Source organism: Panthera uncia, chromosome E3, assembly GCF_023721935.1.
Source record: "Panthera uncia isolate 11264 chromosome E3, Puncia_PCG_1.0, whole genome shotgun sequence".
In the NCBI taxonomy this organism is placed as follows: Eukaryota; Metazoa; Chordata; class Mammalia; order Carnivora; family Felidae; genus Panthera; species Panthera uncia.
The window spans coordinates 16291543-16304574 of record NC_064815.1 but is presented as its reverse complement, the minus strand read 5'-3'; the positions used below and the strand labels follow the sequence as shown (position 1 = coordinate 16304574).

The following is a 13032-nucleotide window of genomic DNA, read 5'->3' as shown; positions in this document are numbered from 1 at the left end:
GGCTGCACGCCCGGGGGGCGGGGAGCGCGCGCGGGGGCGGGCCCGGGGGGCGGGTGGGGGGGGGGGCGTCCGGGACGCGCCGCCGACCCCGGGGCTCCCCGCGCAGCCGCTGCCCTTTCCGAGCGCGCCGGGCGCCTTTGGGGACGTCGCCGCGCCCTGGGGAGGCGCGTCTCCCGGGGACCTAGCGCGGTGGCCGGTCGGCGGGGCGCGCGTTCCCCTCCGCGCCAGAAGTCGTCTCCGGGCGCGCCCCCTCCCCCGCCTTCGTTCGCGGGGCACCGGCCGCCCCCTCCCGGCCCGGCCCGCCGCGGGGAGGGCGCACCGACTGCTGCCGTGAGCCCCCCACTCCCCGCGGATCCCCGGAGCCGGGAGCCGACGGGGTCGTTCTCCCAGACGGGGCTCGGGAAGCACGAGAGTCGGGGGGTGGGGGGGGGACGGGAGGAGCCCGGTGGGTTCCCGGCGGGGAGCCCCCTTGGTGTTCTGGCCCCCCTGCCCCCGCCCGGGAGAGGATGCGACGGGAGGGGGGCGAGGCGGCGGGAAAGCGGGACGGCTCCGATCAGAACTGGGGGGGGGGGGGGGGGGTGACTTTTCAGAAGGCAGATCAAAGTGCTCCCTTTGCCCCGCACCGCACCTCTTCCCGGGTCCGCCCGGGGCAGCCAGGTCGGAGGGAGTGCCCCTGAGACCCGCCGTGAGGCTGTGTGTGTGTGTGTGTGGGGGGGGGGGGTGCTTGGCCACACCAGCAGGTACCTCCCAGACCATGTTGCTCTAAGTCCGGGCGTGGGGACCGTCTGGAGTGACTTGACCTCTTTCCCCAAGGTGAAAAGTGTGTGCATACACAGCCCTTGCGTGCGGACGGTGTATGTGTGCGCTCAGATGTAGATGGGGTGGGCGACGGCGGAGTTTGCCCCAATCAGCCATTGGCCTGACTGGTTGTCTTAAAGGACAGAGAGAAGGTGTCAGATCAGCGCGAAGAGGCTGCTCCCTCCGCCTGGAATCCCCTTCCCCAGTCTCCCCTGCTGGCTGCTTCCCAGTTCCGGGGGGGATTTCCTGCCCCTTCCCAGGCAGGGTCTTGTGGAGGGGAGGCCTCCCCACCCCCTTTGGAGGCAGGGTCTTCCTGACTGCCTCTCATCACCACCTTTATCTCCTTCGTCGCGCTTGGCACAACCTGAAAACGTCCAGAGGCTGCCTCTGGTCACTAGCTGCCCGTCCCCTGTCTCCACAGGATGTCACTGTGAGGGCAGGGCCTGGGCTGCCTGGTTCACCGTCATCCCCAGCTTCTGGGCGGTGTCCCGGTGCATAGTAAGCCATCAATATGTCTCTGCGGGGTTAACATTGGATGAGACCCTGGAAGGGTAAACCAGAGGCTTCCTGGGGGTGCCGCCTGCTCTGCCCTGCCTCTGGGGGTGCCCCGCTGAACTTTTCTGTGACCACCTGCGTGGACCTAGCTGTTTGCCAGACGCTCGCTGTTTGTTTTGCTTTCCGACAGTCCGACCCTGACCTCTTCCACGGAGGCCTCCCAATGCCTTGTCCTGGGGGAACATCTGCGCCTTTTGGGGTGAACCCCGCTTGTCACCTCGGCCTGCCACCAAGTTTCTCCTTTGTGCAGAAACACAGCCTCCTTGTGCCTTCTCTGTGCACGTACTTAAAGATACCACGCTGTGTCTCTGGAGTTGTCCGGCCCCCGCCTCCGCGGGGTGTCCTGGCCCTCGGTGGCCGGCTGAGCCTCTTCCCTGAGGTCTCCCCTGGCCTCTCCCTGAAGGTCACAGCCCCCCCGCTTGTCGTTACTTCCCTGTGTCTTTCATCCAGGGCTTGACACAGGACGTTGAAGCCCGAGCAGCTTTAAAAATTATTAGTTGAGCAACATTTAAAGTCGTGTTAGCTTGCATTTATCGAGCCCTTCAAGTACACCAGGCACTGTGGAAGCTTCTCACCTGCCAGATCTTGTTGACTCCTTGCCAGCACCTTTTAGGGGGCCCACTTTTCAGATGAGGAATTGGGGGTTCGGAGAGTTTTTTTTTTTTTTGTCCAGGCGCCCCAGCTGGCGAGGGGGTCTGGATGGCCTTCTCTGGGGCAGAAAGAGAGCAGGGCGAAGCGATAAGGGAAGAGAATGATACAGTTGGGGGGTCCGAGACAGGCATCATTTGGGGGGGGGGCACTCAGCCTAAGACCTTCATCCCCAGTCCTCTGTTTATAAACACATGGGTGGTTCGTTTGTGGGGGTCAACAAAACAAACCCACAGTTTCCTCTTTTCTCTTGATCGCTGTTGGCTAGAGATCTCCCCTCCCAGAAAATCACCATTTTCCTCCCCGAGAGCTCAGAAAATAGTTATCAGCCTGTCAGCGCCGCCGGTGAGAAATGTGGGAGGTCTGAGGCCGCTTGGATGGTTTCCCTGGCTGATCCCGCCTTTCCACCTCTGTGGTCTTGAAAGGATGTCAGGAAGTACCTGGCCTCAAACTTTTGTTGCCATGACAACCTTTCCTCTGCGTCCGGTGACCATTTTTTAATTTGCTTTTTGCTCCAAGAGGAAGAAAGCGTCCAAAAGCCCCCCCCCAACAAAATCCTGCCCCCCTCTCCCCCCCCACCCCCGAGGCATCGCCTTGAGGACTGTCTTCCTTCCCTCCTGCCCCAAACTATGGGGAAGGCCTTCTTTTCCTTCCCAGCATTTTTACGTTTCCCCCAGTGAAAACACCAACCACAAAACCCTGACCTCTCCATGAGAGGCAGCTGCGAACTGCTCCTTCGTCTCCAACGCCTGTTCGATCATTTCTTTCTGTGCCCAGAAAAGCCTCTCCCCACTCTGGGCAGCCGCAGGGAAATCTAATAAGCCCTTTTACCCACATGAAAAAAAAATCCACCGCGTTCACAAAGAAGACTGCAGCCTGTCCTAAACAGACACAATTTCACCAGACTGGGCACAAAGAAAGCTTTTCTCCGTCCAAGGAGGAGCATCGACCTCCTTCAACAAACAGAAAGGGAGCGTGGCCTTGACACAGAATTACCCCGAGCCCTTCACGCCAATTGGTTTTCTCCTCTGGAATCGATGCTCAGAAGGGCTGGGTGGTTGCCGTTGGAGGCGTTCTGGGGGGTGGGGGCAGCGGAGTAAAGGCCTGGAAAAGCAATAGTGACCAGGGGAAGGGAGATGGGCTGGCGGGGGGTGTGGTTGTGCCAGCAGGGAGAGCACAGGTGAGGCTGGACTTCGTCAGGCCCGTGCTTGAACCTGAGGAAGCAGGTGACTCAGAAGACCAATGGGGCGGCCGGCCAGGATGCCTGGAGGGAGGTGGGCCAGAGAGAGGGAGGGACAGGCGGAGGATGCTGTTGTTCGCCTCTAGACCCACTCTGTCCCCTGGGATGGGTGGACAAATGCCCATTCTCTTCTGTGAAAGATGGAAGTTTCTCGAGTTTCCTGTTAGCAGTGTGGTTTGGGCAAGAGCCTCAGTTTGCTGCCCTGCAGACTGGGGATCCGGGCAGGTAGCGCTTGTTGGAGGCGGGGGTGTTCGGTGAAATAGCGCGGGGGAGGTGCTGTGTGAGTGCCCCTTGCCACCTCCGGAGTGCCGTCACCCCGTCTGAGCCCCCGCGTCTCTCCCGTGGACTGCTGCAGCCGTCGCCCTGCTTCCCCCGTTGACCCCCCTCGGCCCTCAGTCTGCTCTCCCCCCAGCCCCAGAGTAACCGCCAGATCCTCACCCACCTTCGTGCGGCCCCCTCTGGCAGCTCCACTCTCACTTAGAGTCAAAGCCACGTCCTCCCGTGGCCCGTCCCCGGCCGTGCTACTTCTCTGGGTTCTTCTCCTGCTCCCCACCTCCAATTGTGGTCACACCCGCCCTCAAAACCAGGCACACTCAGACCCTTTGCGCTGGTCCTTCCCTCTGCCTGAAATGCTTGTCCCCTAGATGGCCGCAAGACTAGTTCTGGAAACTTCTTCGAGTCAGTGCTGAGCTCGCTCTGAGCCCCCAGTGCAAAATCGATCTCCCCCACCCGTTTCCTGCTTGAGTTTTCCTCTAGCCCTCGCCACCGACTCCTCCTCAGTGGTGCCCACCAGCTCCAAGAAGTTGGCGGTTGAGTTTCTCTGCATCGTTCACCGCGGGTCCCTTAGTGCTCAGAACACTGGCAGGTGCTCAGCAAACGTTTGTGGGGTGAATGGTGGCGATTGTTACGGCTGCTGCTCTTTCTTCGGCTCTAAATGTCTTCTTACCCTGCAGTGAGTCAGGGGGCCAACCGGGGACCCCTTCCCTTTCGCTGAGGTGCCCACGACACGCGGCGCCCCCCGCCCCTTTACACACCCCAGTGCGTGTGGGGCGAGGCCATTCTTACTCAGGAGGAGAAAGCCCTTGGCTGACCTTCTACGCCTTTCTTGCTTCCCCTTTTCTACAGAAACCCCAGCCCTTCTGCCTGCTCCCTTCAGTTATGTCGCTGCCTCCTTCACGAGTATGAGCACAGACATGATGCCCCCCAAGAGCGGGCTTCTAGTGCTGGGAGTGCGTTGGAGTAACAGGTGGATGGGCTTTGTGTTAGGACCGTCTGATGGGCAAAGATATGGACTTTGAAAGGTCCCATAGACCAGTGTCATTTCCTTGCACTTCCATAACAGCTTGATGACAACCTAGTGCCAGGGTTACACCTATTTTCTGGGGCACAGAGAGATGAGGTGACTTGCTCAAGGTCACGCAGCTACCAGAGCTGGGATGTGCACCCAGCCAGAAGGTTCTAGAACCTGGCTTTCGCCCAGAAAGCATTGCCCGGGGAGTCATAAGCCCCAGGTTTGAGTCCAGACCCCGAGGTCACTCCAGTGCTGAGTGACCTTGGATAAGTCACACTCCCTCACTCTCTGGTCTTTTCTTCCCTCGAGCGTGAGATGACGGGTTTTTTGTGTGTTTTTCTTTTCTTCTTGTTTGGTCTGGCTGGTAACATCCATCAAGGGCAACAGAACACCTCTTGATGACAGGCTTCGGGGACAGACAGTCGGGCTCCAGCCCCCGCACCATGACTCGCCTGCTACGTGGCCTTGGTTAGGGGTTCGCCTTCGTTGGGCCTCGGTTTCCTTGGCTGGGACACAGGGATTATAATAGCTGCCTCACTCTAGCCCTGCTGGAGTTGAAGCCCATAACGCGGGCCCAGCAAGCACTCAATAACCACGCTGGCTGTGATCGACCCCGTGGCAGAGGCTGCCGACCCATGGCCCGCGGGTCCCATCTGAACTGTCCATCTGTTTTGTTTGGCCCTGCAGTGTTTACAGTCTCTGAATGAGTTGCCAACGTTTGAAAATTGAGACGCTTCACAGAAACATCTGGATTTATGGCTTTCCTCAAAAGCCTGGCAGGTCTGTGAACAAGGGCCCGGGGGTCCTAAGGCAGTGGGAGCTGCCCCTTCCGGGGGAGGGGGTGCCACGGGCCACCCCCCACCCCATCCACCTCCTCCCCGGGGACACGAGTCGCCACCTTCCAGGGCTCAGGCCCCAGGCCTGGGGTTCCTCCTCGGAGCCTCGGTTCTCACATCCCCGTCTCGTCCGCTGGTGGCTTCTGCCAGCTCTTCATTCAGAATCCAGCCCCTGCTGATCAGGACCTGTGGCCCGTGCCCTGGCTCCCCTCCCCTGGACTAGGCCAGTAGCCCCTCCCCGGGCTCTCTGCTTCTGCCCCCTCGGCCCCCTGCTTTCCACCCAGGAGTGAAGCCGCAAGTCAGATCACCTCCCCACTCTGGGCAGGGCCCTCCTGTGCAGTGGGTCTCACTCAGATTCAGGGCCAACGACTTCCAGGGCCTGAGGCTGGCCGTGATGTACCCACATCGCCTCTCTGACTCCACCCTCTTTCTCCTCTGCCTCACCGCAACAGCCTCTTTGCTGGCCCTTGAACAGGCCAACACCCTCCTGCCCCAGGGCCTTTGTACTTGCTGTTCCTGCCACCTGCGGACTCTTTCTCCCAGATGGATGCAGGGCTCCCTCCCTTCTCAGGTGGGTCTGGGCCCAAATGGCCTCTTTCCCACGGGGCCTTCCCTGACCACGCCCTCTCAATCTGCGACCTCCCCGCCCCCTGCTCTTTCCTCCCACCTTATTCCCCCCCATTGCTGTCATTGCTGTTTTGCCCACTACATAGCACACTCACTTATCTTCTTTATTATCTCTCTCCCCTGCTCACATGCCAGCTCCACGGAGGCAGGACTTGGTCCCTTTCACAGAACGCCACATTCTGGGACTGAGACGAACCGGCCCTTAGTAAGGGATCAATGACTATGTGCTGAATGCATTTGGGATTCTAGGAACTTCTCTGAGCTGCTGTGTGCAGCGAGGGGCCCAGTGCTCTGTACCTGTCATTCCCACGGACTTGTCAGACACTCTTTCTTCACCACCCCCTCTTCTGTTCTGCTCCTGGGAAACAGTGCTCCGTGGGGCCCCGTGAGGAGCCGGAGGGGCTCAGTGTGGTCATCGCCCCTGTTTGAATTCCAGGGCACCAGGTTCAGAACCATCTTTCGGGGATGCTAAGACCTCGGGCCTCTGTGTTCCCTGCAGGACCCTGGCGGTTAAGCTCTTCTGGTATCAGGTGACCGAAACTGACGCAAGCCCGGTGTGAAAAAGGCGGGTTTCGTAGGGGCTGCTGCCCCCTGCATTGTCCAGGCGGAGATGCAACCACCAGGCCTGGCAGGTCAGGGCCAGGGCCACCAGGCTCCTGGAGGCTGGAGTTGATGGGTCCTCCCACCGGCAAAAATCCCGCAGGGGCCAACCCAGAAACCCAAGAGTGCCATAGAGGAAGTGGCGGGGGCTGTGGGGAGCTGGGGGCATCTCCCTCGGCTACAGGGGCAGCTGCTGAGCCCCAGATGACCATTCTCGTTGCAGGGTGGGGGCCCACGTGGGGCCCCGTTGTCCATTTTGTCAAAACTCCCGGTTTTTATAGGAGATCTCTGGATTGCTAAAATTTGGGAACCGATTCAAGTAAAAAGAAGAGGCCTGCGCTGCGGACCCCAAAGCAACCCCTTCTGAGGGGGCGAGGAAACTCTCCTCTCGCCAGTTGGCGATTCTAGATCAGAGCTCTGCCAGTGACATGATTCGATTCCATGCCTGTTGGTTCTCGGTCCTGAGGATCTGACCGGACGGCGTGGTGCAGGTGGCCGAGGCTGGTCCAGTCTGCTGTGTGCTGGGAGGGGAGTGTAGGAAACACAGCCAGTCCTGTGGGGCAGGGGAACCAGAACTTGGGGCCAGGGGAACGGATGGGGCTTGGGCAGACATTCCAAGGGGAGTGAACTCTGTTGGCCAGGAATCCTCGAGTCACTGCAAGCAAGAGAAACTCATTTGAAATGGTCGTAAGCAAAACAAGGGAACTATGGTCTCTTTTTCTTAGACACTGAATTTTTTTTTTTTTTCAAATCTCTGCACCAGACATGGGGCTCAAACTCACAACCCTGAGATCAAGAGTCACATGCTCTACCAACTGAACCAGCCAGGCGCCCCTGTGATCCCTCTTAACAGAAAGTCTCGTGGGGCTCCTGGGTGGCTCAGTCGGTTGAGCGTCCGACTTCGGCTCAGGTCACGATCTCGCGGTCCGTGAGTTCCAGCCCCGCGTCGGGCTCTGTGCTGATGGCTCAGAGCCTGGAGCCTGTTTCGAATTCTGTGTCTCCCTCTCTCTCTGACCCTCCCCCGTTCATGCTCTGTCTCTCTCTGTCTCAAAAATAAATAAACGTCAAAAAAAAAAAAAATAGAAAGTCTCGTAAGAAGAGCTCAGGTCCGTAGCGTGGCTGGGTCAAGCAGGGTTGTTGAGAATTTGTGTCTTTCCAGCACTCGGCTCCGCCCTCCTCTGGGTTAGCTTCATTCTCAGGCTGACTCTCCTGAAAGCTTTGAGTTTACTTAACCTCTTGTCCTTCCAGGAACTTCCGTGGAAAAGTCCCTCCCGAACAGAACTCCCAGAACTGGTTCTCAGAGGACCAACTGGGTTATGTCCCCACCCCTGAACCAATCAGAGTGGCCCAAGGGGTTGGACTGTGTGGGTTGGCCAGGCCTTGGTCCCTCCACTCTCACCCTTAGTCACATGATCACACCCCTGGGGCGGGAGAGGAGGACAGCTTTGCTTAAACCACGTGCTCTGAGAGTGAGAGAGGTGTGTAGCTGTTAGCTCTTGCTACCTAACGCTGCGTAACAACAAGGGCCACACCTCAGCCACATACAGCTGCAGGCACTTGGCTCAGCTCGAGTCTGCAGCTCAGCGATTTCGGCTGGGCTGGGCTCACTGCTGCACGGTGGTTTGGCTGTGGGCTCAGATGATGGGGGCCACTGGGCCTCTCATCCTTCACCAGGCTCGCTGGGGCGCGTTCTCGTGGTCGCGTCCGAGACGTGAAAGCTGGAGCCAGCCACACCGCGGGAATGCCTTTCAAGCCTCTGCACACATCGCGTGTGCTTGCTTACATCCCGTTGGCCAAAGCCGGTCACCAGGCTGAGCCCGGAGTCGGTGTGTGGGGGGCGCTGCTGAGTCGTGACGGCCAAGGGCACGGACACGCGGAAGGGTGACGCGTTGGGGCCATGAAAGCGATCACTGTTGCACAGACGTTCCTCAGACTCGGGGGGCTGGCCCTAGGGAAAGGGGCGGTGGATGCCGGTCAGGTGAGAACAGAGATGCCCCTCCTCACACGCTTACGCAGCAAGGGTACATCTGGGAACCCAGAGAGTCTGTGGCCGTGCCCTTCATGCCTGGCCTCATTCTTTTAGCCAAGACGCTGTAGCTGTGCTTGAGTTCAGAGGTCCTTCTCCTTCCTTTCTTTTGACGTTTATTTATTTTTGAGCAGGGGGAGGGGCAGAGAGAGCAAGACAGAAGATCCCAAACAGGCTCCGGGCTGACAGCACACAGCCCGATGCGGGGCTCGAACTCACAAACTGTGAGATCGTGACCTGAGCTGAAATCGAGAGTCAGGTGCTCAACGGACTGAGCCACCCACGCGCCCTGAGTTCAGAGGTTCTTAAATGTTTGGGGCTCTGGGGCTCCAGAAACCACGTGCCTGCATCCCAGAGAGAGGCATCCCCTAAACACACCCCTTGGTCCTTCCCCCGAGACCCGTCCCTCTGATTCACCTGGTGTCCCCCAACTTTGCTATGCCCCAGTTTCTTCTAGGGAACGTGTTAAAATGCAGGCGCCCAGGGTCTCGCCCTTGGACTTTTTGCTTCGTGGGTCCGGGAATCTGTACTTCTAACCGGCTCCCCAGGGGTTTTGGAAGCACGGCGGGTGTGGGCACCCGTGTTCCGAGTCAGCCCTGTCATTTAGCATCTGGGACTGAGGCAGGCCTGGCGCTGGCTTCTGCAGAGTGTGGGGCGGGGCCGGCCCCCAGTTCTTACCTTCCGGGACCACCTTCCCCTCACCCTGCTCTGGCCCGCTGCCCCCCTGCATTTCTGGCCGCTCCAAGCTGATTTCCCACCTCAGGGCGTTCGCTCTTGCCATTCCCTCACCTGGAAGTCTCTTCCTCTGTATCTCTAGGTCTCTGCTCTGCCCGCAGGCCTTCATCAAGCCCCGGCCCTGGCTGCTGTCTCGTCCTGAGGCTTCTTCTCTTCATCGCTGAGATGACCTTTTCGTTTATTTCTGTGCGTCTCTGCGATGTGTGTGTCCCATCCTAAAGTGAGCACCTCAGAGCAGATCAGAGACAGTGCTCAGCTTCCCACTGCGGTGTCCCAGGAGCAGATCGCAGCCGTCCTGAGGACGCGGCAAAATCCCTTTGGATCGGAGAGCTGACACCCAGTGTCTCACCGCCCCGGGAATGTGTGCGCTGCCTTGGAAGCGCTCAAACCAAAACGGACCACTGAGGGCTGCCGGGAGGGCCAGGCTGTGTGTGGGTCAGGGGGAGCGGAGGCGGCCAGACCGCCCTCTCCGCCCGTGGGGAGCGCCCATGGCTCCCCAGGCCTGTCCTGTGGTTTGGGTGGGGACGCTGGTGGAGACAGTGGTTTAGAACGTGGCAAGCAGGGGTTTTTCCTCTTCCGAGTTTTCAGAGGAAGCATGGTCCTCAGTTTCTGCTTCTGAAAAGTGGGGCTAATGATGGTACCAAGCTCTGGGATTGGTTCCTTCCAGGGATTCCTGGTTGATATTGACTCGGTATCTCTGACCCCAAACAGTCCCTCGGCTCCAAAAACAGGGGAGCTGAACCGTAGAATTGGATGGCGATGCTGGCGACGTGTGGAAGGTGGCCTGGCCCCAAGCTGCCCAGACTGTTTGGATAAGTTGGTTATAGGATGTAGGGCCTGCCCCCTTCCCTGCTGGTGGGGTCCCGAGGGCTGCGTCTGCGCTCCAGCCTCAGGGAGCAGAGCTGGGGGGGACGGCCCGTGGCTGTGGGGGCCTTGTCCTGTGTCCCAGCCTTCCAGGGAGTGGGTCCACGGTGACACTGGACCGGGATGGCGACAGGAAGGTAGAGTGGGGTGGAGAGAGGCAGAGCGAGACAAAGGGACACAGAGGGAGAGAGACACGGACCCGGGGACATGCACAGATGCACACGCAGACACAGACATGCATGCACAAACCCACGTGACAAGGGAGGAGCGGGCCTGAGGAGCTGCAGGGGAGAGGCCGAGGGGAGCCTGAGACAGCCCGGGGAGGCAGGAAGGGGCCCATGTGGCCCTTTCTCTGCTCTTTTCCCGGAGCCCCGGAATGTGCGGCTCTGCCTGGGGCGGCCCTTCCAGGCCTTCCGCCCTTGGCCCTGGGCGCGTGGGGAAGGCAAGGCAGCCGGGCCAGACCCTCACCCACTCTCCCTCCTTCCCCCACCCGTGTCCTATTGGTGGCAGTGGGCAGCTTGGTGTTGGGGGGCTTCAGCTCATCCCGGCTCCCCGGGCCTCTCCAAACTGTCCCGTTATTTTTATCAGTCGTTCACAGTCTAGGAAACTCAGGATGTGGGAGGCGGCTTCTCAGCAAGCCAGCTGGATCTGTGCCCTGTCGCCTGTGGGACACACTTGTGGATCCTGCACTCCCCTCTGTCCGTGTCCATTTGTCCTTCCTTCTCCCCGGGGCCTCTCTCCACCCTGCGCTCTCTGCTGGGGGGTCCAGTTCTGGAGAAGGGGAGGGAGAGGCTTAACTCCCTGCTCCTGTCTGTCCCCTGCCCCCCCCCGCTGCCAGACTTGTCCCCCCCCCCCCGCACCCCCCTCCTTGCCTCGTGAGAGCTCTTCTGGGTGGTTCTGGAAGAAGCACAGAGGTAGAGAGACCCTCTCCAGAGCACAGTTGGGAGGGGTGGACACAAGTCTCGCCATCACCCCTCGGCAGATGCCTCCACTTGGAGGTTTGAAGGGAACGAACAAACCCCAAACCAACCACTTGCTGCCCTCACCAGCAGGGGGCGGGCTGGGTCATGCTGTCATAACCACCTGCAAATCTGGGAAGGTTCAAACAACCTGGGGGGGGGGGCGGGCTGTGTGTTTCACGCTGTCCTCATTGGGGACCCAGATAAAAGAGGCTCCACCTCCAGGCTGCCATGGCTGCTGAGGCCAGAGAGGGGGATGGGTTTCTGCCTCGAAATGGCACCTGCCATTTGGTCAAAGCAAATCCCATGGTCACATCTAATATCCTCGGGGGGCTGGAGGATTGCAGTCTTATCATAGGCCTAGGAAGCGGGGAGCCAGGAAGATTGGTGGCCGCAGGAATGGCTACTGCACCCTCACCCTGCCCTTCTCAGCCCCATCTCAACAAATGACCACACACACACACACACACACACGTTCAATCGATCGGCAAATCCTATTGGCTTCTTTTAAAAACACATCCAGAGTCCAGCCATTTCTTGCCCTCTCTCTGCCACCATGACTGAGCCAACACCATCCCTCGCCTGGATGACTCCAGGACCCCCCTCACTGGTCTTCCAGCCTCTCCTTGTCCCCCATAGTCTGCTGAGGGGGCCTCTGCACCTTGGATGACGTCCTTCCAATGGCCTCATCTCACTTGGGTAAAGCCAAAGGGCTCCTAGCGGTTGCAGAACCTGACATGAGTCGTTCCTATTGTCCTGCTACATTCTCGCTCGCTTCCTCTTTCGGGCTTTGGCACAAACACTCCCCAGGCATGCCTCTGCCTCAGGGCCTTTGCACTTACAGTTTCTTCAGTCTGAGCACTCTTTCCCAGATTCCCACTCCCTTGCTTTAATAAGATGTCCCCTTTTGTGTGATCACCCCCACTGTGACCCCCACTCCCAGAACCCCCTCTTCTACCACTCAGCTTAATTTGTTTTTCATAACACTTCTCCCTGCTGACACTCACTGATATCAAATGCCCCAGTGACATGCGGCCCCGGCTCTGAGAATCACGAGCTACCTCGACTCTGTTTTATGGACAAGGACACTCAGTCTCTGCGGGGAAAGGACCTCCTTGACACCACGGCCCACCACTTGCAGAGCTGGCGCCGGGACCCAGGCTTTTCCCCTTGGCCCTGGCTTCCAGGTGCTGGTCCTCAATTATCCCTTAAAGATCCGCAGACCTGGACCTTCCGCGTCATGACCTCTGTTCCATTTGTCAGAAGGATGGTTATTTAAAAATAGCCCTTCCCCGGCCCCCCAGAAGGCACATTTCCTGGGGTGGGTAGGAAGTGAACAGTTGGCATTAGTCTGAAGGAAGCCTCATGCTTTCACTGACTTTTGTGAGCACCTAGTACATGCTACATTTTGTCTATCATTGCAGGGGTGATAGCAGGTAACAAGATAGAGGCAGCTTTTAATCTCCTGGAGATCACATTCTAGGGCAGAAAGACCGACGAGAGGTTGTGTGTACATTTGTGCATTGTACTGAGGATGGCTGAGCCCCTACTAAGGCCACTGTCTTCGCTAAACAAAGGCCTTGTCTTCACAGAGCTGACATCTGAAGCGGGATAGACCATAAGAATGGGTTTATTGGTGATCCCGGCTCATGTGGCCCCAGATTGAGGCCAGAATGACCCTGGGACTCAGAAAACAAGTGGATTCCCTGTGGGAGTGAAGGCTGATGGGAGCAAAGGCTGATGGGAGCAAAGGCTGATGGGAGCGAAGGCTGACGGGAGCAAAGGCTGATGGGTGCGAAGGCTGACGGGAGCGAAGGCTGATGGGTGCAAAGGCTGATGGGTGCGAAGGCTGA

The 13032-nt window shown here is 59.0% G+C and overlaps 1 protein-coding gene across 5 annotated transcripts in view; it reads left to right on the top strand.

The window, feature by feature from the left end:
* GSG1L (GSG1 like) overlaps positions 1–13032 on the top strand; it is a 206183-nt gene that overhangs the window by 1332 nt on the left and 191819 nt on the right. The window lies entirely within an intron of this gene.